The sequence below is a fragment of the Crotalus tigris genome, unplaced genomic scaffold, assembly GCF_016545835.1.
Source record: "Crotalus tigris isolate CLP2741 ecotype Arizona unplaced genomic scaffold, ASM1654583v1 scf7180000018690.2240587, whole genome shotgun sequence".
Classification (NCBI taxonomy): Eukaryota; Metazoa; Chordata; class Lepidosauria; order Squamata; family Viperidae; genus Crotalus; species Crotalus tigris.
Window position 1 is genome coordinate 328,955 of NW_024097149.1, and position 27,841 is coordinate 356,795.

The 27,841-nt window shown below is 40.0% G+C and overlaps 1 protein-coding gene across 10 annotated transcripts in view; it reads right to left on the reverse strand.

The window, feature by feature from the left end:
• TBL1XR1 (TBL1X receptor 1) overlaps positions 1-27,841 on the reverse strand; it is a 242,253-nt gene that overhangs the window by 188,222 nt on the left and 26,190 nt on the right. For 4 of the 10 annotated variants that reach the window (XM_039355409.1, XM_039355408.1, XM_039355411.1 and 1 more), the window contains exon 2: positions 24,893-24,931. The exons of the other annotated variants lie outside the window; for them this stretch is intronic. The gene's annotated coding sequence lies outside the window, so the exon portion shown is untranslated. The remainder of the gene's footprint in view (positions 1-24,892; positions 24,932-27,841) is intronic. 10 annotated transcript variants of the gene reach the window in all.

Consider the following 27,841-nt stretch of genomic DNA (forward strand, 5'->3'; position numbering starts at 1 on the left):
CTCCAAAGGGTCAACTAGACAGCAGTTTTGCAAATTTACAAAATTAACGGTTCTCAATTGTTAGTAAATTATGCAGAAAAGGCTCCTATAAGACATGCCAAGTCTTCCAGCTTGTGTTACATAGAATTCAAATTATAGGTTTTAAAAATAATAGTTATATACTGAAAATCTCATGTTACCCTACTTATTTAAAAAGAAGGCAGGACAGTTTAAGACAAGAATATTGTTAACTAAATTAAAATCTGTGTTTCCTAGAAGGTAAAAGGGATACATACACAGCAGGTACAGTATTATCAGATAATGGACTTCATCATATTGTGAACTCTCTACATCTGTTATTTCACTAACATTTACTGCAGTAAAACCTCAAAAGGAAATAGGTGGAGTAGTTCAGTCTCAAAACGGAGTTCCTCATACACAATGACAACAAACATTTTCTATGCTTTGCTGATCAATTTGCAAGGCTGCAAAAATGGAGCACACTCTTTGATTCTCACTGAAGTTTAAATATCTGGGCTTGACAAATAATGAGGGGGGAGATAAAAATCAAGGTTTACTTCTTTCCTAAATTACCATTATTACTATTATTATGAGTAATTTGCTGTTAAGATTCACAGTCTGTAACTGTTAGAATTTAATTTAGTCCTAACCAAGAACCTAAGAATTACTAGGGGAGCACCTAAAGCAGTGTTTCTCAACCTTGACAATTTTAAGGCATGTGAACTTCAACTCCCAGAATTCCACAGCCAGCATTGCTGGCTGTGGAATTCTGGGAGTTGAAGTCCACATGCCTTAAAATTGTCAAGGTTGAGAAACACTGACCTAAAGATATAGAGAATTCCAAGCAGGATGGGTTTTTTTGTAAAAATGAAGAGTGTTCAGGTCCGATAAATTCAAAATTTTCAAATATCAAGGAAATCTTTTAGCTGTCACTCCCAGGGCTCCAATCACAATTGGTATAAGGGGCGTTGTCTTACCTGAACGCCTTTTCTCAGCATGATATTTCTTTTTCTCTCAGTGCTTAACTTCAATCTGCAATTCCAGTTATTTTACAAATTATCCATATTTTTTTTCTCAATCCTAGTATCACTTGGTATAAGCAACTTCAATGAACCAGACATTCTTCTCTCCTATGTTACATGAGGCATACTATAAACAGTTGCCTGTTTTCTTGAATTCTAAAGTCCCAGAGCATTTTAGCTTCTTTGTTTCCTATGAGTGTCTCCATTTTATGGTCCCACCAGTTCTTGCTTGGAGGCAAATGGTATTTTTTTGCAGATCTTCCAATGCACCATTGTTGCTACTTTGTTGTGCCATTGTTTGTAGTCGGTCTATGCGATTTTCTCACAGCAATTAACCAGGTGGCCCACAGTTTCTTAGTACTAATAGTAGCAGTAATAATAGTAGTAGAAGAAGACTCTACTCACCTTCTTTTCTGGAAACCCAGGACATCATCCTCAAAAATACTAATTACATCTACTCTGAAACACCCATAACATCTATTATCTAATATTTGTTTACATTTTTGTGTCTGGTTTGCTAATTCTTGCTTTAGAATTCTTAGGTTCATTTTTTCACCACTTACCTTTTTACATCAAGAAAGGAATGTACAAACTATTCTCAGCTGATTTGGATACTCTATGCCTCAGTAACAATACGTATTTCACATATCTTGGGCCTTACATGAAAAAAAGCTATTTTGCATAAAATGTTTTGAGGTAGGAAGGAGAACAAGCCGGGAAAACCCAAGGATACTAGTACCAGCAGTGGCTGATGGGAGAAAGGAAGAAGCAAACCTGATGCATGCTACCCACATCTTCCCATAACAGCTTATATCTACCCTATCATTTTCCTTTCCTTCCACCCACCACGGATATCCCAAAAAGAAAATCCAAGAGTGTAAACACCAGGAACTGAAGAAATGGAAGGTCTTCCCTACACTGACAACTAGAAATACCAAGGAATTGAATCTGAGAAGTTCTATAGACAGGACCTCTCTCCAAAGAGGTGACTGTTTTCCACCTGGTGTCAAAGAGTGCACAGAAAAGAAACATAATAACAATAACAATAACAATAACAATAATAATAATAATATTAATAATAATAATAATAATAATAATAGTAGTAGTAGTAGTAGTAGTAGTAGTAGTAGTAGTAGTAGTAGTAGTAAAGTTGGAAGGGACCTTGGAGGTCATCTAGTCCAACCCCCTGCTCGGCAGGAAACCCTACACCATTTCGGACAAATGGCTGTCCAGTCTCTTCTTAAAAACTTCCAGTGTTGGAGCATTTACTGCTTCTGGAGGCAGCTGTTCCACTGATTAATTGTTCTAACTGTCAGGAAGTTTCTCCTTAGTTCTAGGTTGCTTCTCTCCTTGATTAGTTTCCACCCGTTGCTTCTTGTCCTGCCTTCAGGTGCTTTGGAAAATAGCTTAATTCCCTCTTCTTTATGGCAGCCCCTGAGATATTGGAATACTGCTATCATGTCCCCCCTTGTCCTTCTCTTCGTTAAACTAGACATACCCAATTCTAGCAACCGTTCCTTATATGTTTTAGCCTCCAGTCCCCTAATCATCTTTGTTGCTCTTCTCTGTACTCTTTCTAGAGTCTCAACATCTTTTTTACATCGTAGTGACCAAAACTGGATGCAGTATTCCAAGTGTGGCCTTACCAAGGCATTAAAGAGTGGTATTAATACTTCACGTGATCTTGATTCTATCCCTCTGTTAATGCAGCCTAGCATGTGTATATAGAACCACCACTTTTTGAGAATTATGCTCTGGTGTTTCAGACCAGTCATAGTTTATCAGAATTATGGATGTTTCCGGTTTCAAATAAAATAACCCTTTCCTCCAAGAAAGGGAAGTTTATTAGGAGTTGATCATGCTTAGATCCTTTCCCACCACCAAATCTTCCTATCATCTTCCTCATTCTCCTTTTCCCCAGTCTGGCACATCCCATTGGCTTGCCATCTTTCCCATGCCTGTTCTCCCTTTCCTTCTTAACAGGTTTACAGGACTGTTCATATGTTCTGGAATATATTCTCCATTCACTTGATACCAAAGGAGAATTCAGCAGCATATCCTGCATCTCACATGAACTGAGAATATATTCCAGCTGTTCACCAACTAGATGTCTTTGATTATATCCTTACCAACTGCCATGACCTACTTCAGGATTTATACTTCAACACACTGAAAGGGCTCCAATCCATTTTACAAGACTTCCTTGGTATCTTCCACAACACCAAGTAATAATTGGAGGCAGTGCCTGATGGTCTAGTACTCAGTAAATTTTCTCTGTTGTTTCCTTAAAAAAAAAAAAATCAAGAAGATACCACAGACTGTGACCATATGCACAAAACAAAAGTAAAGCTTTTTTGCTTCACTTTTGCAGTTTAATGAAGAGAAGGACGAGGGGGGACATGATAGCAATGTTCCAATATCTCAAGGGCTGCCACAAAGAAGAGGGAGTCAAGCTATTCTCCAAAGTGCCTGAGGGCAGGACAAGAAGCAACGGATGGAAACTAATCAAGGAGAGAAGCAACCTAAAACTAAGGAGAAACTTCCTGACAGTTAGAACAATTAACCAATGGAACAACCTGCCTGCCTGAAGCGGTGAATGCTCCAACACTGAAAGTTTTTAAGAAATTAATATAAAGAACACTCCATAATTATGATATACATGATTGGACACTACGCATATATAGTATTTCAATAAAAACATGCCTGTTACCTAACAGGTAGCTTAGGTTGGGAAGGTCATGGGATGGGTGGGTTGGTGTGGCGCTCTGTTCTGGCAGCTTTGGAGGAAGGGAGAGTGGGGGGGCTACATGCACCAACCTTTCCTTACTTGCCCCATTGGGATTTTTTCACCTGAATCCCAGAATTAACTGGTACCAGGTATGGTTCCTGCAAATCTATGTCCTCAAACACTGTACGCCTCAATTCAAGGAAATTCATATCTCCAGGAAGTGCTCATACAAGCAGAAGATCCCAAATTCTCAATTGTTGCACATTCTACTTTAAAAATAGGAAAAGTCCTTCCACTGCATGAATCTCACAAGTGCAAAGAAACTTGGTAGCGCAGTAATTAGAATATTGCAGGCAAACAGCCTGGAGTTCAATCCTGATGGTTGACTCAGCCTTCTATCCTTCCGAGGTCGGTAAAATGAGGATTGTTGGGGGCAATATGTAAATAATACTTTAACATTGTAAACCATCCAAAGAGTGCTGTAAACACTCTGGGACCAGTATATAAGTATATTTTCAAGGAGTTGTATTTCTTTGATGAAAAATTCTTTAAAAATTGCAGAACTACAGAGAAGTAGACAAGGAACAGAAAACACAAAACCTGTACAATAAAATAAAAAAACAGAAAAATGTAATTAATAACAATGGTAAACAAAACAAAGGAATATGAATCACTGAGACATATCATCTGTCTATAACTTATTAAACAGAATACAAAATTTTCTAATTAAAAAAAAAACCTCAATTATTGTAGAATTTCATGACATCTGTGCCAAAGGCAGACATATTGCATCCTTTTTTTTTTTAGTTTTAAAAAACTGTCTTTCCAAAAATGGATAAGTTGCACATGTATTGAATCTAATCCTTAATGTCTGGAATAACAGTGATTGTCCAATTTCTCAAAATAATTCTGTTAGCAATTTCCCATGCCCTATATAACCAAAGTTCCTTTAAACAATGAAATTCTACTTTTTTGGAGCATAATTCAACATAATGTTTGTATCTTTATCATTAAGAGATTTTCCCATACATTTACTTGGCCATATTATATTATGTTGCATTATTATATTTCACTAAATAATTGCACTATAATGAACAATTCTATGAATTTGATTTGACGGAGCACAAACACATGGCTAAACTCAGGCCTATTCTGTAGTAACAAAGATGAAATATAAGTACAGGTAGCTGGTAATTGGAATTAAAACCTCCCTCTTTAAGCAATAGGTCATAAAATGTCGCATCACATCACACCAACTTACAAATGGCAATTCCAGCTGTAGTCACTAAGCATGATGCCATATGGTCAACAATTTGCAATCTCTATGGAAGTCAAGAGTGAAGGCGTAAATGATGATCATTTGACCATGGGACACTGCAACCATCATAACTGCAAGCCAGTTACCAAGCACTCAAGTCACAATCATATGACTGCAGGGACGCTGCAACAGCTACAACTTGGGAGATCAGCTGTAAGTCTCCTTGTTCAGGGCCATCATAATTTCAAACAGTCATTGAGCAAATGATCATTAACTGAGGACTATATTACTTCTCCTTTCTTATTTCATCCGGAAATCATCCAGTGGACCTTTTCCAGAAGGCAAATTACCTTTTGGGTAAGGCCATCTTGTTGACTTATCACCTGGGCGGCATGAGTAATTTGTCTATCGAGAGGGGGGCGCTGGGGGAAGCAAACTCAGAAGCTGTTGTTTGAGATGTTTCTGGTCCTCTGTAATGACCGTCCACTAGAGATCAATTTGCCTCCAATAGTCTGTCGTTCCAAAACAGGCTAAAGACAAAGCTTCTGAGGCCAGGTTTCACTCACTTTCTTTAGGTTTTATATTAACTGTATTTTTATACCTCATTAGTTGCCAAGAGTCTTGTGATTGCAGTAGCAAGCTAATTTGGTAAACAAATACGTATTAGATTACTACTTCAAAAAAGATAGTAATGATCAAATCATACAAATGAATGACCCTCGGAATTTTAGATCAGTTTTAAAGATAATGTATTTAATATGGTTTGCCTTGGGAATCTTTTCCGAATTGATAGAGAGAATTCACACAAGTAAAACCAAGCGTGAAAACTTACACATAGGGCTGAAAACACTGTTCTCTGATTTAATATTCCCCAGAAAATTTTGGCAGCAAACTTTGAAAATACCAGACATTATGCTTGCTGGTGAGTAGCTCCACTGCAAGATAAATTTAACAAATAAATTCTGTGAACAGAAAACACAAATAGCTTTTGGGGGGGGGGGGGCTTGGACATGTGGCAAATCTTCCCTACCAAAAAAAAACAGCTGCTTTAAAAAGTTGCAGTTAAGTATTATGCTTACATTCCTACATACTCCTAAGCATTTTGTAAGTGAATCCAAAACTGAACAGTTTTAGGCTTTGGCAATCTTTATTCCATTCTTTCCATTTCTAAGGTATTACACTCTATGCCAGTGGTGGCAAACCTATGGCTCGCATGCCAGAGGCGGCACTCAAGAGTCCTCTCTGTGGGCACGCATGCCATGGCCCGGAGATAGTAAGGGACTGGCCCCCACCGCCCTGGCCCGCCCATCCAGCCTGCCATGACCACCACAGCCACACCCACTCAGCAGCGGTGATAAATAAGTGGATTTGGGGTTGCAATTTGGGTACTGGGTCTCTAAAAGGTTCGCCATCACTGCTCTATGCCATCGATAACTTCATATTATATTCATTTATGGGTATTATGATACAGCAGCCTCTATCAAGCAGCAGTAAATTCAACCAGTTGGTTCAGATATTCCCATATCAGCACTACGTTTCCAAATAACTTTCAGCAAGATATCTTAACATCACTGGCCCTCTCCAAGGACTTCCCCATTTAACAGTCAGAAAACCAACTGTAAAGTCACAGACAATATCCCACAAAGAAAAGGAAGAATATTAAGGATTCTAAACGTGTAATACAGATAATCTCTTGATTTGCAATCTTTCATTTAGTGACCACTCAAAGTTACAATGCCACGGGAAAAACAAAATGATTTATGACCATATTTCACATTTACGACTGTTGCAGCACCCCCATGGTCACCTCATCAAAATTCAGACAGTTAGCAACCGGCATGCATTTATGACACTTGCAGTGTCCTAGGATTATTCAATCAGCTTTTGTGGCCTCCTGACAAGCAAAGTCCAGATTCACTTAACAACTGTATTACTAAGGTAAAAAAATTGCAGTGATTCACTTAACAACTGTGAAAGGTCAGAAAATGGGGCAAAACTCACTTAACTGTCCTGCTTAGCAACAGAAATTTTGCACTCACTTGTGATCGTAAGCCGAGGACTATCTGTACGTGTAAAATTGGAAGCTTCCCTGAACATAAAGGCCTTGCTTCTCTGTACCTGCATGTATAGTATTATAATAAACAAGTATCAAATCTTTGGCAGCATACAGAGATAGGAAAATAATTCTGAAAAAAAAAGTCTGCACTCCCAGTTATTACCTCTAACCGGATATTTTACAGATCACCAAATACTGGAAACAGCATAAGCCATTTCTTTTTTCTTTTTTTAACCTCTAAAATCTTGTTGGTGTGAATGGAAAGTGGGAGACAAGAGATCTGGATACTGCCAACCTAAAACTACATAATAATGGGTTTAAATTTAAGCTCTACTGTGCCTCAAAGCACTAGAGAGTGGTAAAAACATCAGGGTTCCTAGATATCTGTAATAGAAGCGGCAATCTTCAACACATTCATTAATGATCTGTATAGTCGAAACAGGCAAATGCATACAAATGCCTTACTTAACTTGACTATACTCCAACAACTCACCAGTTCCAATTAGTTCTTGCTTCTCTTTAAACTCTACACATGCACGTGTACACACTTACATCTATTTCTGCCCAAAAAATGGCTGAATCACATCAAACTTTCCTTATCTTCTCAAAGAATAACTGTTAACAAAATATGCATCCTTTATACAGTTATTTATGTACTGACGGTGTTCTATATAGGATTAAGAATATTTTCAACAGCCAAAATAGAGAAAAGCAGGCAAACGTACTGTATTTGAGGGAATGAATTAGTAAAATACCACTCACTACTCAGGTTCTAAGCTAGCTTTCTCCATCTGGGTTATTCTTTAGGTACGTGGACTTAAACTCTCAGAATTTCCAAGCTAACACAGTACTAGGGTCCTTGCTGAGTTTGGAGTTGATGCATAGACTCTCAGAAGACTATGCTCAGGTTGAGGAAAACTTTTGCAAATTACTGTTCTCAAGAAAAATGTCCCACTATTATTTTTAAAACACTTCACTGAGCCACAGCTGTCAAGAAACAGAACTGGAAATAATATTGTTAGAAAAGGAAGTTTACGTGTTAAATTTCAAACCACTGTAACAGTTTTATTTTGATTAATATGGTCTCACACTTCCTACAATTTTAGTATCTCTCCTCCCCCATGCCTAACCTCCCCTTCTCTTTTTGAGTTTCATTTTATCTGTCTTTTCTTACTTTCAGGTGTATTTTTATCAGAGAATCTTCAGTTTAAAGGGCAAAAAGACCCAATATTGGACTGAAACTAGAGAGGGATTGGCTAGATGTCTTCAAACAGATGTTGGATAGCCATCTGTCAAGAAAGCTTTGGTTTCAATTGTGTGGGACAGAGTCTTTAATTATATATATTATATTGAGATTCTCAGTCATCAAGGTGATAATTGTCCTAAAAGTGAGGGTTTTTTTCTTATTTTTTTCCAAAAGGCAACTGGACTTTGTTTTTTCTTTGTTTGTTTGGGCTCTGTCTACAACCATCTCCAGGAGCCTAGGTAACTATTATTTAAGTCAGAGTTGAAAAAGCTGCAGGGCGCTTGGAATGATTGAATAAGAAAAAATTAGGATGAGTTGGGCGTATTAACCATCTTGCAGGTTGTCAATTTCTAGTACTGGATTCCAAATATCTCAAACACCTGGAGTCATTCAAACAATCCACAATTAAGAGAACAGAGCCAAAAGTTAGAAACAGATACGAGAATCATAACTGTGATAACTATATTCCAATTTATAGATGTGCCTGTTTCAATCTACTTTCTATTGTATCATTTGACAAACGGGGAAACATTGAATGCCATAGCAAAATGTACTTGAAAATATCTTCCTATGCAAGAAGAGCAGGAAAGCTGACAGCCCAGGTTCAAGACCTGAGCGCTGCACTACGGGGTGAGCTCCTGTCCTCACCTCAGCTCCTGCCCACCTAGTCATTTGAAAGCATACAAATGTCAGTAGATAAATAGGTACCATTTTGGCGGGAAGGTAACAGAGTTCTGTGCATCTCGGAGTATAATCATGCGGGCCACATGACCACAGAAATGTCTTCAGACTATGCTGGTTCCCCCAGCTAAGAATCAGATATGAGCACCGCCCCCTAGATTCAGAGTCGACTGGACAAGGGAAACATTTATCTTTATGCAAGGTATGGGGAGGGAAGTATCAGAATGCTTAAGGTTTCCGACTTTCTTCCAAAAATAGAACTTGCCCAAATTTTAATATCAGAGGTTAACTCTGCTTCCTAAGGGCACATGCAGCCCAAGTCTCTTTTTTTATGACTCTGAGAGCTTTCTCGGGCTGCAACTTCAGGAAACTGATGGCAATTTTAACCATTTCAGGGCAAACAAACATGAAAAATACACAGCCCGAAATTTAAGCCATCCTATTGTGGAGTTCAATTCAACTGGCTGTGCTACTTGCCTTCTTCAGGAAGCTTTTTTCATTCCCAAATCAAGTCTATAGCCTCGGGATATCCTGGTGTTCTCTCATTTTAACTAGGTGCAAACTTGCTTAGCTTTTTTCTAGATAAGGCAACAAAGTGGACTTCTGGCACAAACAATTTAAGTCACAAAATCAAACTGTAATTTTTTTTTTAACTCAAAAATGAAAAGACACATAAAATGTTTTTGTGTAAGCCATTATCGCCTACTACAACAGTAGAAGTGCTTTCCCAGAACTACAGCAGATTTTTCCTACCAAGCTTGGTAATTACAGGGACTGAACTGGGGCTAATTCCAGAAATGGGAATAACAGAAGTAGCAGATGCTGACTGGCATCCATGATTATTAATTTAAGAACACAAGTAGGGTGCATCACAGGACCTGCTATATGGTTGGCACTACATCCTTAATGCTGCACAAGGCAATCTTTCAAAGCAAACCTACGTGTTCAGCTAAGCCTTCAAACTTAATGTGGTTTGTTGGCAGAGGCCTCACAGCTATAAAATGCATCATCACGGCTGTGGAATCTCAGTGTGTGCTTTACCCTGAGAGAAAAGTGTAGAGAGTAAAAAAAACAGATGGTACCAACCACATGAGGATGTCATGGGAAATGCTATCCCAGTGTAAAATCCTGCTTCGCCCTTAAATATTTAAGAAAATTAAAGGCAATATAAATGATACAGTGGAGTGAGAATATTTAAAATTGTAACAGTAGTCTGAAAGCCACAGCTGAAATGATGGAGGTGGGAGAAAGAAAGGGAAGGGAAAGGAAAGGAAGGGAAGGGAGAGGGGAAGGGAGAACTGTTCAATGCAAATTTTCATGTGAAGGCAGTTCATTGACCTAAGTATCCTAATGTTAGCCTTTCATTATTGTTCCTTTCACCTCAAACACAAGAACCTCTGATCCACAAAGCTAGCAGACTGTTAAATTCCTCAAAAGGGCCCATTCCCTTTTTCCACAGGGGGAAAAAGAAAAAAGAAAATTTCTCCTTTGGATCAGTAACCAGAGATAAACTTTTTCCATCTAGACAGTGTTTCTCAACCTTGACAATTTTAAGGCATGTGGACTTCAACTCCCAGAACTCCACAGCCAGCAATGCTGGCTGTGGAATTCTGGGAGTTGAAGTCCACATGCCTTAAAATTGTCAAGGTTGAGAAACACTGGTCTACGAGAAAGTAAAACAGTGTAAAAGTCTGGTTGGAGATGCATGAATTCTGCAAGCAGGTTCATGAAAGTCAAGGAATCAGGTGGTTCATTTCTGTAATGTAATGCCCTTATTCACACACATCTTGTCTGGTAAAACCAGACCAAAATCAGATTCCATGTTTCAGCTGTATTCATTTATTTGACAATAAAAATAGCTCATTATTATTGCTATTTTTCCCATTCCTTCTCAATCAAATTTGGTAAAATCTTCTGCAGGTCCATAAGGACCTTACCAAACACTTTTAATAGAGATCACAATCAAGCACAAAGACTTGTTAATAGGTCCTCATAATCTAGAGCAATCCATCTTTGGAATAAGGCCTCAGGACATGACTATCAACATATTCTGACTATCAACATATTTGGGTCTGGCAAGGCAAGGACTGTTTTCCAAAAACCCAGAACCATCTAAAAGGGTTTTAAAACACGGTTGTGTGCAGTTTCAGAGCAGTTGTTAAGTGAGTTATGCCCCATTTTATGACCTTTCCTGTCATAGTTGTTAAGTGAATCACTTCAGTTGCTAAGTTAGTTAACGTGGCTATTAAGCAAAGCTGGCTTCCCTGTTGACTTTGTTTGTCAGAAGGTCGCACAAGGTGATCATGTGACCCCAGAACACTGCATAAATATGAACCAGTTCCCATGCATCCAAATTTCAATCACATGACCACGGGGATGCTGCAACAGTCGTAAGTGTGAAAAATGGCCATAAGTCACTTTTTTCAGTGCCACTGTAACTTTGAACAGGGACTGAATGATTTATAAGTTAAGGATTACCTGTATAGAGGTATTAAGCTTACCAATTTCCAGAATTTGGTTTTCTCTTTGTTTCACCACAGTAAGTACACTTCTTAATTAAGCCAGCTGTTAAATGTTTCTAAACAAATACCTGACCTGGGGAGAGGAACTAATTAGCACCAGTGCTAACTAAGAATCCTGATAAACAATGGGCATGTTTTAGTTTTTCTGTCCTTCCAAAAATATGCTTTTAGGTTTAGCAAAGAATAATGAAAGTGCATAAAAATTATGACTACATTAATTCAAAATTAATTGTCACATTTCTGGAGCCTCTGAAATGGTCTTTCATCTCTATTATACAATACTCTGCGTAGAATATGAGTATCTTTTTAAAAGCACTATGAACCATAGCAGTTTAAATAAAGTTTTGTTCCTTTATCTTTAAAGACTTGAACTGTATTCCAATTAGTCATATTTGTTGCTAATCCAACACTTAAGACCACTTTAAATGTCCTAACAGAAACACACTTATCCTTTCCAAGTCATGGCGAAATATTTTTTTTTCCAAGCCACAAATAAAATCACAACTGGTGTGCTGTCTCCTTATCTCCTCAAATTCCACTTATGCCACAGAACACAACCATGCATTTATTAGGAAACCATTTTATGATATGTCCTGTTTGGGATAAAGTTGCACTTGTCCAGGAAACACAATTTAGGAGCGCCTCTTGATCCCAGCTGTCCCTGGATTAGACGCAATAAGCGTAGTAAAGGACACATTTACACAATTATCTCAAATCTTGCTACTTAATAAGTCTGCAAAGTGTGATAACATATTTAATAAATACATATTTAATAAATAACACATTACCAATTCTTAGAATATCAGATCCGAGAAGGATTTATCTAGGATCAGTCTTTCAACAGAAGAGGAAGCAGCTGAAGGTTAGCTATGATATGGTGCAATTGTACAAGAGGATCCCAAGGTGATCCTGAAACACAACTCAGTCTAGTGCATGATATTACTGAGCTTTTGGTCTGAAAATAATATATGGAAACATGGTTTCCCTAACTGCATCCTGTTCCTAAAGGTCAGAAGTATGTTTATTCTTTGAAAATAATTTTTGCAGCAACTTAGTGTATCTCAAAGCAAAGCTCTTCTTAGGAGTTGTCTCCTTTTTTGTTAAAGTATATTAATTAAAACATCGGTTAATTTTCACAAACATCAAGCAAAACCTCCCACTGAGATGGGCTGACTTTTATCAAAATACTCCGATCCTAATTTAAAACGACCCTAGGATCCTGTCTTCATTTGCTAAACAAATGCCTAAACTGTGCAGTGAATTGAAAGGTGGCACAGAGGTGGCATTTAGGCTTGATTAAGTTGCCTTACAGTCAAATACTTTACAAAAAGCTACAGCATTTAACAGTTTTGTATACCGCCCACTTCTAACAGCTCACAGTGGATTACTGAAATGCAATTAAAAGAGAGGAACATAATTAAAACAAACCTTAAAATATTATTAAAATACAATTTAAAATAATTAAAGCGTTAAAAATTAAAACATCAAATGAAAGAATTGAAAGGCCTTGTTAAATCTCAGCATTGAGTTACCTCTTAAGCTGCAAGAGGAATGCTTTGGGGTTCAACTCCATTAGCAATCTCACAACATGGGCCCTGCTATTAAGAAAGCAGAAGTAACCATGGATGTGAAATCTATCTACAGCAAAATCCCCTTGATGGGAGTAGGTGATTTTATAAGTAGTTTGGGCATGAAGCCAAGTCAGCCATTCCACACTATTGAACACAATATGAACTGGACTTGTAGGGCAACTCTGAAATCAAGTATCCTGCTAAAAAGGAATATTTCACACAGATGTTACAAAGCTATCCAACATAAAAGTTGGATCCTGGAGGACTCCCAGATCACACACTGCTCTTTAAGCAAGAGGGCATCTCTACCCAGACAAGATATTTCTCCAACTTTCTGCAACCACTCAAGAGGAAGGAATTTTGCCTTCTTTTTCTTCTTGTGCCATATCCGTTATCAGATGTTGGCGATCATGTTGGCGATCCTGTTTTTATCAGCAGCCGCACGAAAAAGTGCTGCTGAATTCTGTCCAAACCGGTCCCTTAGATTTTGAAGCCACAATGTTCTTCTTCTGCCTGCACCTCATTTGCCTTCAATCTTTCCCTGCAGGATTAAATGGAGTATGCCGTATTTTTCTGGGTGTCGCATCACATATCCGAAATATTCTAATTTTCATTTTTTAATTGTTTTGATGATTTCCCTTGGCTTTCCCAGGCAGCTTATCACCTCATTTCTGATCTTGTCAACCCAGCTTATACGTAACAGCCGCCTGTAAATCTACATTTCAAATGCTTCTAGTCTCTTCAGGTGGCCTTCTGTCAGAGATCAACTGTCTACTCCATAGAGCAGGATAGAAAAAATTTTACACAGTAAAAACAACCAGATTTTTCAACATTCGCTCATACTTGCAACTGAGATCTTCTATGAATTCCTTCTATTGGGATTTTAAAACTATTAAGCTGACTTTTATAATGCTGCATGCTTTCTTAGCTTTGTCCATTTTTCTCTTTTGAGTATGTTTGGACTCAAAGGCTGCCTCTTCTTTTAATGCTTTATTGTGCTGACATTTATGTTGTTTAAACGTCTATTTGATGAAGCTTTTTTGAAAAAGATTGTCCTGTAAAGATGGTATATAAAACATTTAAATAAATAACAAATCTAAAATCAGCCATGTTCATTGGGCAACCCAAAGGTAATCTCCTTCCTGATCAAAACTGCAGTGCAATAGTTCTCAACTCTTTTTAGTACCCAGTTCTAAAGAGTTCTGCAGTGAAGTTAATAGCATAACTAACGTATTTTTAACAATGATTCTCAATTTAAGTCAAGCCTCGTTTACCAACAGTAAACAATCTCTCTCTCTCTCTTGTTTTGCGCATATGCGCGGGTGCCAGCAAGCCGCCGTGGGTGCACTCGGCCCATTTCTGCATGCGCGGACTAGCGCCATGCAAGTGCCCATTTGCGCGCACATGCAGGCCGCACACGCATGTTTCCCTGCTCCTCCCTTTCTTTCCAGGCCACCAAGCTGAAAAGGTTGGGGAGCTCTGCTCTAAGTCATTTTGTGCAACTTCAAAACCCATCTAGAATTACTGCAGGATGCAGAAAATTACATAAATTTTAGATCTATGATCTAACCCAGCACTCCTTGACCATTTAACATGTGTGGACTTCAAATCCCAGAATTCCCCAGCCAGCATGCGTGGAGTTTCAAGTCCACACATTTTAAAATAAGGTTAAGAAACAATTATCTAAACCAAGGAAGCTCTTTATTACACAAAGTGATTCTGCTGGAGAACACCACCCAGATAGCAAGAGGAGATGGGAGTATTCTGTATGGAACAGTGAATTTTGTAGCATTTCATTTTTCTGATGAAAATTTTCCATTCCATAAATTCATTAATAATAATGAAAGAATGCCAACTACAAATAGAAAAGTATGCAAGTGTAGCACTTCAAAGTTTAATTTAAGCCTTTCAAGTAATTATCTCTACAAAGAGTGTGAAAAAAGTACCTCATTGATCAAAAAATTGATCAATGCAAACTGGGAACTCTCTATGCAAATTATGCTGTGGAAATCACCCTCATTTGTGCAAGATTTTTCCTCAATTCAAAACCTTCTGGGGAAACCATCACTATATATGGCAGGTGAAGAAATGAATTCTCATGTTACTTTTATAAAAGGACTGAAATATTTTTTTTTTCCTCTATCATGTCCTGTGCATCACTAATTATCAGTAGAACTGGTAGCTAATTTCTTTAGAGTTTGGAGAACCGGTTGATGCGTGGTAGAAATGCCCCCCTTCCTGCCCCCGATCAGACCCATGCGACACCTTCTTTCCAGCTCTGACGCGGTCCTCCCTCACTTCCTCCACCGCCGTGGCAGTCCCACAACAAAAGATGTTTGTAGGACTAAAAAAAAAGGTTCAATCAATTCCAACTTTGTGAGATCTTTTTTTTTTTTTTGCAAGAAGTTGGAATTGATTGATTGAATCACTGTGCACACGGTAGTGGAGGAAGTGACGAAGGAGCTGGAAAGAAGGTTAGAAAAAAAAATGGTTTGGGAAGTGAGGGCAGTCGTGGGTGGGACAAGCTATCAAGCTCCGCAACGGCAGAGAAATGCTTTCCAGCTCCGATGCTCCACCTGTCGCTTTGGGGGCTGTGTGGGCAGAGCTGCGAAGAGGGCTCGGAAGGAGAGTGAAAAAGAGGAGAGCGGGTGGACAGGTGAGGGGGTAATCTGCCAAAGCCATCCGGAGGAGAAGATAAAAAGCAGCCCCCACCGCCAGCAGTTCAGAGAAGCCGCCTGTGAGCTGGACGGATGGCCGACAGCTGAGGAGGTGCTGCAGTGGGTCGTGCCCAGGAAAAGGAGAGCATGCAAGGCCAGGAGGGTCAGGACCGGGGGGCGGAGGGAAACCAGCTGTGCTGGGATGCATCCGGCCATGTGGGACCTTGGCAAGTTAGCAGGCGGCTGGTTGAAGAGAGGGACCGTTGCAGTTCTGCCTGCTTTATTACATGGCAGGTTATTAACAGGCAGCCCGTTCCATTTCATTAAAAAAAAATTAAAAAGTTTTTTTTAACGAAATGGAGTGGACTGCGTGTTAATAGCCTATAATAAAGCAGGCAGAACATCCAACCATTCTTCTCTTCAGCTGCCTGCTAACTTTGGTTCCATAGGAAGTAGGTAAGTAACAAATGACAACTTATTGCTTTTTTCTCCAACCGCCTGTGTCTGGTGTTAGAATTGATAGCTTTCAGGGAGACCGTGTGTTCAAGGAAGGTACCACTTGTAATCAAAAATGTAAGAGGCTGAGCCCCATTGGCGCAGGCAGAAATGGCCCCAGGACAGCTGGAAGGGAGCCCTCGCCTGGCCCGGGCCCTGTCTATTCTGCAGCTCTGATGGGGGAGCTGCTGCTACTCCTGCTGCTCCGGGCCCCTCGACAAGCCAGCCACACAGGGAAGGCGGAGGGGCGGCCAGGGGTCTGGAGCTGCCTCAGCAGCCCAACGAGACAGTGAATATTGTGCATTGGCTGCCCAGCCTCTCCCTTCTGCAACGCAGCATCTCCCAGGGTGGCAGTGGGCCAGGGGAATGCGCGGAGCGGCAGTAGTGAGGTGTGGGCGTGTGCCAGAGCCTGCCTTCCTCCACTGCCACCCCCACCAGTGCAAGGATGGGCGGCACAGCTTCGCTTACGGAGCTGCTGCCCTCCGGACCTAGCGATATAGGTATCACTGACACCGCCACCTCTTCCTGCCCAGCCCCACGTGTTGCCCAGGTGCCACAGCCCCATGATGCTTGGCAGCCGAAGTACAAGATCCGCTGCATCGAGCTGCTGAGGTGGGGCCAGCTATGGCCAGGCAAGGCGGCTCCAGACCCCCAGCCACCTCTCCTCCTCCTGCTTCCCTTCATGGCTGGCTGGTTGAGGGGCTCGGAGCAGCAGCAGCAGCCCCATCAGAACTTCCAAGTGGACAGGGCCTGGGCCTGGGCCAGGCAAGGGCTCCCTTCTGGCCATCTCGGGACCATCTCTGCCCGCACGGATGGGGTTCCGTGGCCAGTTTGACATGATGCAGGGCCTCCAAAATTCCACAACCAGGAGTTCCTGCTGGGACCTCCTGCCCCCACCCTAGGCCATCCTCCGAGCATCCCACCCTGACACCAAGGCGGAGGAAAGGCGAGGGAGAGAACCTGTTGTTAAATTATTTGAAACCCACCACTGACTAGGCTATATAATGACCCTGGACATCCAAAGATTCCAAGTAGTGACTAGTAAACTTATAAAAAGAAAACCCCTTTGAGAATGCTATCTGGAATTATTTACCATCAAAATCCAAACAAATATAAGTGTTGGAAGTTGTAAAGAAAGAGAAGGTATTTCCGATTTCTGAAATGCTACATCACACTACATTTGCAACAGAATACGGGCTGTATTTAATAGCTATGCTTTGCTACTATGAAGTTCTTATTACAGAACATCACCATCCATGAGAGGGTCAGTTTATGTAGCTAATACTATTGCAGGCCTCCAGGATCTGTATCTGGGCAACAGCTGATTCACCTACTCACTCACTCGTCTCTTTTTTTCTCATACAGACCTATCACTGACCATGTCATTAAAGATTATTTCCTATTCCATTTACTTACCCAAACTAAATAAGCCTAGGAAAAGGATCTGCAAAGCTCAGAAATTCAATGATTGGAATTCATATTCTAAGTCAGGGGTGGGCAATTAATTTTCCCAAGGGCTACATGTTGTGGAGGGCCACTGACACCAATGGCCTGCCAGCCAATGTCCTGTCCCCTGCTGCCCCAGCCCCTGCTGACACCATCCTGCCACCAAGGCCACTCTGCTGCCACCCCACCCCATCAACACTGCCCAATGCCACGGGCTGGACTGGATGTGGCCAGATGTGGCCCACAGAGCCATAAAATGCCAAGTCATACTGTGAATTTATTCTGATGTGCTTACAATGTGTGTAGATTCTTAAGACAGGGTGGACTAGCTGTGGCTCCTGAAACCTCTTTTGTGCATTTCTTAAACTCTGCCCCAAATTTAGCAGCCAACATTACTGCTGAAACGGACAATAGAGGCTGTCTTCAGCTTACGACCATAAATGAGCCCAGAATTATGGTTTTAAGTTCTGCCAATTTAACTACTTTTTTTTTTAATGGAGGTCCTTACATGAATTCATTGTCACCAATGGGTTTTTGCCAGAAAAGGGAAGTAAATACCAATTTCCAGCAAAAAAAAAAAAAAATCATAAATAGAAGTTACTTGACTGCAGGACCCTGCAAAAGGCTATAAATGTGGCCAGTTTCCTAGTACCCAAAATACAATTATGTGAATGGGGGGGTCAGAATTTTGAATCTGACTCACAAGTACCGTGTTTCCCTGAAAACAAGACTGGGTCTTATAATAATTTTTGCTCCAAAAGATGCATTAGGGCTTATTTTCCGGTTAGGTCTTATTTTGTGGGAAATACAGGACTATTTTTAGCAGACAATCTTAACTGGGGCTTATTTTTAGGGTGGGGCTTATATTACAAGCATCCTGAAAAATCATGCTAGCGCTTATTTTCCAGTTGGGTCTTATTTTTGGGGAAACACGGTAGCTCTGGGAAGATGTGTTATAACTTCAAATGGTGACTAAGTGACAGTCACAAGTCGATAACTACATGTAATGTTTCCCAGCACTTTTAATGAGAGACGAATTTAGCAGAATACAGAGGCAACCGACAGAATTTTAATCTGGCAACACCTTGAATATATCATACTTGCCTGTTATTTCAGGAAACAGTCTGGACAATATCACCCCTTCTACAAAATGGTCTGTCTCCATCTGATTCTAGAAGAGGGTGGCTATAAACTTGAATCAGACGAAAGTAATTGCAGCCATCAGCAAACACAAGAACTCCAAACATGAAGGTATTGCTTCATGACACAACACAAACCAGAACACTGGAAAATAATATTATTAACTCAACCCACAACAGCATTTTCTTCCACAACTAGAAGTAAGAAAGCTCCACTGAAAAAGGTTAAAAAGAGTGATGTACTTCCCTCGTCCTCTACTACTCATTTTCCTATCAAAAAGTTTTCCATGCATAGTTCATTTTGCATTCTCACCAGCTCAAGGTTGACTCAGCCTTCCATCCTTCCGAGGTTGGTAAAATGAGCACTCAGTTTGTTGGGTGCTATAAGCTATAGTATTGTAAAGTACTATAAAGCAGTATATAAGTCTAAGTGCTATTAGTATTATGTGTGATAGTAAGAACAGATCCAGTTTTGACAGAAATACAATCACCATTTGTCTATAAGGGCAGTTAGGAAAGAAAAGCATAATCCAACATAATTCATATCCGAAGGTGAAGGTTCATTCTCTGAGATTGTGGGTTGGTTTCCGAACGTTCGTTACCAGGCTAGGTAAACATCTCCATATCTCCCTAGGGCTGTTCACAAGGCAGATGGAGCTTTAAACGTATTTCGGGCAGCTCCTCCAAGTCAAAGTAAGTCATGATGCATCCATGCATTACATGTGCTTGTTGAAGAAGAATATCATCAACCAAGTAAGATCCCAAAAAGGATTCTCGCAGAGCCCAAGCCAGTTCCAATTACACCATCCCACCAACTGTAATATTAGCACACTGGTTGGGACTTGATGCCCAAAGGCCATGCTTGTTTATTTTATGAACAAAAAGGAATTGTGAGAAATTGCTAGCCTATTCCTCTCCTGGGTAATTCAGCTCCCATAGCCACACACAGCTCAGCAAGCAACACAGACTTTCAACAATGCTAGCAAAGTTTGTGAGCTCTACAACAATGCTATGTTTTTGACAGGATGGAGTTCAATCACGATGGCACAGTATGATGCTTAATTGTAAAGAGCTCCAAAATACATCTAGCAAAATATATACATGCTGATGGTGTAGTATATACCTATTTCCCTGCTGCACAACATTCCTGTGCTGTTCCATCCAATGTTGTGCTATATATCTGTTGTTGATGGAACAGTATTCCAATATTGTTCCATCAACAACAGATATGTAGCACTGGTTGCAAAATTGTTCTAATTCATTCACCAAACCATTTAGGATATGTCCAATATATTTTCTGTAACCATTACCCACATCTTTTCAATGAAGAAAATACTAAACAGAAAATTAAATAGAAACTTTAGATAACAAAAATAAAACATCTTGCAACAGAGCAAACATAGCTATGTTTGAAATGCCCCAATTTTCAACTGAAACCTAAGTATAAAACTTTTGTATAATCACATAGACTTAAAAAAACCAGAATGCTGCAACTGATGAAATTGGATGTCCATTTAAAACTGTGAAAAAAGGAATTTATGCATCATTACATATTTAACAGTAATGGAATTACAGAGGGTTTTTCCAGAATTTGACACTATGACAGTTATAGATTATTATTTAATTTATATAAATAAGTGGGTTGTACAAATCATTCCAAAGAGGTGTTTAGAAATGTACAGGAATACACATAAAGTAGGTCTTTTCAAACTGTTCAAGCAATCACATCCTTTTCCAGGTTTATGCAAGTGCTTCCAAATGCATGTGCCTGAAAGTCACGTCATTCCTTCTTTTGATGATTTGTACAGGCCTAATAGGCAAACATGGGCTGGCTCCATTCAAATCGCTCTACTAAACCCTGTCAACTAGTAACCTAATCAATTTTTTTTACAAGTAGACCTGCCAATGTTCAATCACATCAATGCATCAAAGGTTGCCATTTATGGAAGGGGAGTTATTTTACCTGAACTCCTTTTCTCAGCATGATGATGGAGAATCAACGAATGGGTTAAGACCATCTTCCTGCCCAATTAGACTAAATCTGAAAAAGTAGCCACGCCTCCTGCTGGGTCATGTGCTTCCCAGACACGACGAAGGTGAAGCTATTGATGATAGTCCGATGTGTTGGCTCCCCTGCTCCTAACACAGGCCCTGGCGGACCTAAAGGAGTGGGTGTGGATTCTCCATCATCATGCTGAGAAAAGGCGTTCAGGTAAGACAACGCCCCTTCTCCAGCATGAGGATGGAAAATCCACGAATGGGACATACCAAAGCTATCCTGTCCCTATGGGAGGGAACTGGCCTGTGCCTGTGTCCCACTTGGTGGTACCAACTGCTGGAGCACCCTCCGGCTGAATGAGGCTTCCGCTGAGGCAAATTTGTCCAGCTTGTAATGCCTCACGAATGGGGAAGGCGAGGACCAGATTGCCACCTTGCAAATATCCCCAATGGATGCCTGAGATGCCCACGCTGCTGATGTTGCAGCGCTGCGGGTAAAATGAGTGGTGATATGACTTGGAACTGACAGGGAATGTGATTGGTACGCTCTAGCAATGCATGCTTTGATCCACCTGTCTATAGTTGAAGAGACCTTCTGTCCTATGGAAGAAGTTTAGAAGGAAATAAAGAGCGCTTCCGACTTGCAAAAGGCAGAAGTCCACTTGAGGTAATGGTGTAACGTCCTTCGCACGTCTAAGGTGTGCCATTGGCGCTCCAAAGTGTGTGAAGGGCAAGGACAAAAATTTGGGAGAATCACCTCTTGTGATCTCTGGAACAGAGAATTTACCTTTGGTATGAAGGATGGATCTACCCTGTCATTGTGGAAAACACATAGGTCCTCTCTAATAGAGCGGCTAGTTCCGATATGCGTCTAGCCAACGTGGTGGCTATAAGAAATCCTATCTTCATGGTTAAGAACCTCAGTGAAGATGTCTTGATGGGCTCAAACGGTGGTGAGATTAGGGCTTGTAAGACCTGCGGGAGTTCCCAAAAGGAATAACAATGAACCATGGGTAGCATGGTGTTATTTGCGCCCTTGATAAAGGACCGCACCATCAGGTGCTGAGCCAATGGTAATTGAATTGTCACAACTACCATGGATAAGGCTGCCACCTGCCTGCAGATGGTATTGGGTGCCAAACCCTTGTTGAGCCCCTCCAGTAGATACTGAAGGAGGAGAATCCACGAAGGGAGAAAAAAGAGAGATACAACCTGCTCTGAAGTCTGAAAAGGGAGCCAAGCACAATCATGTCCTGCTGGGCTGAAGACTAAGTTGTGTCTGGGAAGCACATGACCCAGCAGGAGGCGTGGCTACTTTTTCAGACTTAGTCTAATTGGGCAGGAAGACAGTCTTCCTGCCCAATTCGTGGATTCTCCATCCTCATGCTGGAGAACACAGAATCCCTGCCAGCCTCCTTCCAAAGATGTTCATTATCCCCGAGAGGGCTAAGGACTTTACCATGAACAGGGAAGGAGTGACACTAAAACAACAATGACACACATGTAAGATGAGGACATAAGAACGCAATTCCCATAATCTGCAATGATATCATGGTACAGACAATGTCACTGTGGGTTCTACAGCACAATGGTAGACATCAGGTTCCCTTTCCCCATTAGTCAGTAAGAAAGCAGCAGCATGGAAAGGTAATGGACATTTTAAAAAAGGGGAGGGTGTTTCAAGTCTCCAATTCATTAAAAAAAACCTCTCCAACAGCTTTTAATCAATCAATCAATCAATCTCTCTCTCTCTCTCTCTCTCTCTCTCTCTCTCTCTCTCTCTCTCTCCCTCCCTCCCTCCCTCCCTCCCTCCTCCTCCCTCCCTCCCTCCCTCCCTCCCTTCTCTTTCAAAATATCCAAGCCAGGATTTCTCCAACTATGTTGGCTGGGGAATTCTGGGAGTTCCCCCCCCACCAGCAGTTCACCTCCCATTGGCCGTAACCTGAGGTAACTTCCCCATCACAAGACCCATCACAAGACTCACTGATGACTCACACCTCGGCCCATCACAAGATCCATCACAGACCCTCCCTTGACACACCCACATCTGAAGCCTTTATAAACAGAACACTGACACTGACATCCCCCAAATTCCGCTCAAGATGTTACCTAGCCTGGTAACAAAACATTGAGAAACCAACCCACAAGCTTGGAGAACAAGCCATCACCCTCATCCTACACCCGAGCTACAGATATTTGCCTCTATTGCAAGTTCTTTTATCTTAAAGTTGCCAACATTGGAAACCCTAAACCAGGGATAGACAACCTTGGCTCTTTTATGACTCGTGGACCTCAACTCCCTGAATTCCTGAGCCAGCATGGCTGGCTCAGGAATCCTGGGAGTTGAAGTCCACGAGTCATAAAAGAGCCAAGGTTGCCTACCCCTGCCCTAAACACTGCACTACATAGCACTATTTGAACTCCTGTGAGGTTTGAACCCATATGCAAATGTTTTCAGAACTATGGTATAACTTTGGTGCTGCTAACATTTGTTCTCATTTGAATGACCAATGACAGAGAAATATTTGTGAAGGCTGGTTGACCAGACCAGACCCTACAGGCAAGTATTTTGAGAAGGAAACTTGGGCCTACTAGAAGTGTGCAAGTGAATTCTGAAATTCTTGATTTTTATAACTGCCTTGTGGCCTCATCTTTTTTTCACAGGAAACTGAATAGGTACAACAGGATAACCACCCCATGTTTTCACTGGGTTATGGTATCTTAAATCCAGGATTTTTGAGGTTAAACTTCATGGCTTATTGAGTTTAGATTTTTCACTCCACACACAGTTAAGACTGTCATGCAATAGAGCCATTAATTTCACATTTTTCTTTGAAAAGGAAAGATACACATACTGGTGTGCATTAGTCCTCTTTAAACATTCCAACCTGCTCTTCCAGCATTATTAAACTTATTCAAATAATGTGAAAAACTAACTCAACTGAGTAGGTAGCTCAAAATCAAAGAAACATATGCAAATACAAATTGCTACACACGCTGATCTTTAAATTAAATTAGATTCTGATTCCAAGGGTCAAAATGAAAAGAATAAAATCATGTTTATTTGCTGGACAGTGAAATATTAACGTACTGGATTTTAATGGAGTCAACAAATTCCTATTGTTTTTATAAAATTTGTATTATTTGCATAATAATCACCATAGATGTCATTTTCTCCAATTTAATGGTCATTAGAAATATTATATTCCTTTGCAACAAAAATCCCAATATTGGAATTCACCTGAATTTTATGTAGCCTTGTACATCATATATCTGTAGATCACTTAGGCATAGAAACATAATCTCCTGCAAAATACCAAAATAAAACTGAAACTATTTTCAACAACAGTTCAATCTACAACATGGAATGCATACTTGCTTGCTCTTAAAGAGGCTCTTTAATTAATTAAATGTTTTGTTTAAGTCTGGTATTTCTCAGAAAATAGACTCTTTTTCGTATTGGAATTTCTTAATCCATCATGTCCACTTGCCATGTTTTCTATTTAATTTAGAATAAGAAATCACTTTAAGAATGAAGCAACTTTCATTTGGATTTAATTACTTAAAACAGGATTAAATCTAACCCATCTCCAAAAGGCCTGTTAAATAGTGCTCAACAGTGGGACAAACCCCCCTAAATCATGTCACCTATAAGAAAAAATAATTTCTATCTGCTATAAATAAATCTATTTATTTACAAATTACATAGATTAATTCAGCGATGATTCCAATATATATATAGTCAACTGCACATTTACAACTGTTATATATAAACTGGGAAACTTTCAATCAAGCAACACAGTTTAAATCCCAGAAAAAAGGAAAAGAATGAAATAATTAGAGGAAACAGAAACAATGAGCTACATGTAGGAATGATATCTACAGTTTCTCTTAAAACATAAGGAAAAACTTTCAAAGTAAGCTACAGAATTAATAATTGCTTTCCTGTACAAGACGATAGGAGATCAGAAAGGAGTTTCAAAAATAAAGTACAATTCTCTATTAGGAAGTTATGAATATTTGGGTTTATGGCATATAAAAGTATATTTTTCATATAATGAAGAAACACTTACCTGCCCAGTAACAACAATTGTTTGGATAGACTGCATAACCTGATTAAAGATAACAAGGATGGAAGGAATTATATACCGTTTCCCTCATGAGTATTTAACGTTTCCAAATATCAAACATGGAAATTTTGCAAATCGTTTAAGAAAGAGCTCTTTACTTTACAGTATTTTTTGTTTGGAAAAATGAGGTGTTTTTAAGAATGGATTTTATTCCAAGCGTGTAGTATGAACAATTCAATAAAACATTATCTACCGAATTAAATAACTCTTATTTCAAATAATGCTACTTCAGGCCAGACATATACAGATTACAATTTCCAATAATGAAGTTCTTTCACACCTGGAGTTATCAACTGTGGGAGAAACTGACCAAGAATTTGCACTTGTCTTCAAAACCCAGGTACCCTAGATCAGTGGTTCTTAACCTTTTTGAATGAATCGCCCCCTTGAGCCAATGAAGAAGTTGTCATCGCCCCCCCTCCCCCAACATAACCTCTCAATCACAACATAGGAAATAATTCTTCCATTTATGCAAACACTTTCTTTGTTTTCTTTAAAATTGTCATCAGGACATATCGATGCAAATAATTTATTTCCAGTCTTTTTCCCATATTCTGGCCAATGGCATGCCACTGTATGGGTAGAGGCTGCTGCGCAACGCGCATGAAGATAAGCGATGCGTATTCACACATGTACGGCGTTCTGTACTGAAGCTAGCTGGAGGAACCTTTAAAAACACAATTCAATCCACTAATAGCGAGCGATCTGATGTTTTTGTACGACAGATACACAGCGATTCACTGTATGAAAAAGTCTCAAAAATGTCTCCAAAACTTCTCGCTCCATCGCCCCCATATCACCCCCTTTTCGTTCCTTCGCCCCCGCGTCGCCCCTTTTCGTTCCATTGCCCCCCTGAAAAATGAAATCGCCCCCTGGGGGGCAATATCGCCCAGGTTAAGAACCACTGCCCTAGATATTCATGATACCTACTAACTTCAGATAACTTTTAATCCCACTTACATAGTTGCTAATCGCGTTTTTGTTTGCTCTAATAAAGGAATAATCTTGTAGGGGACTAAGATGTGGGCAACAGAGGATCTAACTTCCATCTCAGTCCTTTCTATGAGAGCTGTTTCATTGGACTTTTCAGTATGTAAGAAACATGAATTCTCTCCACCAACACAGCATGGAGAAAGAAATGGGGGAAAATAATTTTCATGCCAATAGTTCTTAACTTACGTCCAGCCACTTAGCATTTTGTCACATTTTTGCTGAAAACCGGCAATAACTTCCAGTTTTTAGCAGAAACAGCCCATAGCAAACAATGGGTTCATTTTACAACTGCTACAAAAATGGTCATAAAATTGGATCAGTTATGCAGGTATCCCGCTTTACAACAGTTATAACTGCAATGGGCAGGTTCTATTACAATCATAGGATGAGGACTACCTGTACTACTTTTGCTCACTACTTCTGGTCACAAAACCCAATTCCCATCATAAATTGCTGGCATCAGTTTCAATTGCCTGGGAACCTCTGATGAAGAACTTGACATTCACCAACATGTCCACCATATCCTGCATCTCATGGAATAAAACTCTGCTCCAATGCTAGAATCTTATATAAAGATACTCAACAGGAGTTATTTGTAAAATGTTTATTTGTGTGTGTTATGTATGTGTCACATGCTTATCTGGGTGTAAGCTACTCTATAACAGATCTGATTGTCCATAAATATAAGCAGAATTGCTCTATACATTTCACAAAATTGTCAACAGGGCAATGTACATATTTTATTTATTAATCCTTATATACACTCCCAGCTCCAGGCACTTTATAATGAAATTAAAAAAAACAGAAGTTAATTCACTTTAAATCTTTGTAGTAAACAACAATAATATGGCGACCCATTTATAACTCCTCATTAAACATACAGAAATCTTCTGCAAATGCCCAATTAAATAATACAGTCTTTGCAATCTTGCAATATACCTGCAGAAAAAGCACAAGATACAGCAACCCTTGGGCCACAGCCCACGACAAGCAGCGGGCAAGTATGTACACATGCAGCTTCATTTGAGTGAGCGATGGGCACTCACGCTGGCGCAAAGCTCCGTTTGCACATGCTCACTCATGCGCCTGCCACTCACACATAACCATCCCCACAGCCAATCTGCCAAGCCATAAAGGTTGGGGACCACAAAAAAGATGATCCAACAACACAGGGACAGAATCCTAAGCTTTCAGCCCAAACATGTACCACAGCTCAAGCAAATTCCACTTAGAGAAGATAATCCCTGATGTTCCATAAAGCCAAGTTACATGGGGTTTTATTAGTCAAAACCAGCACTTTAAACTGGGTTCAGAAACTTAATGAGAAGCAGTGAAGCAACATGAATATATCAGTTACATTACAGTAGCACAGCTAATACTGCATATATTTCAACTTTATCTGAAACGTATCCCTACCGTTTGGAGGAAAATGTCATTTTTCAATGGCTTCACAACTTTTGGACATTTTATACCTGTCAGTCAGACATTTTAGAATATGCTCCTAAGGGAGAATAATCACTATTTAATTGCTAATGCACACTTCATAATAGCTAGAGCATCAATTAGCATGCACTCTTGTTCAGAAAATATACAAATTAAGAGAAAATGTGCCTTGATTTAAAATCAATTTGCCCTGCAACCATTGTCTAAAGCAGTGGTTCTCAACCTTTCTAATGCTGCGACCCCATAATACAGTTCCCCATGTTGTGGTGACCCCCAACCACTTATATATCACTCAGTGCCAGGGGCATGGCCAAAGAAAAGGGGGAAAAAAATGGCGGACAGCCTTGTTTGGCGACCCCCGTGAAATGGTCATTCAACCCCAAATGGGGTCCCGACCCACAGGTTGAGAACCACTGGTCTAAAGTTTTACATGACCCATCTGGGTGGATAAAAATC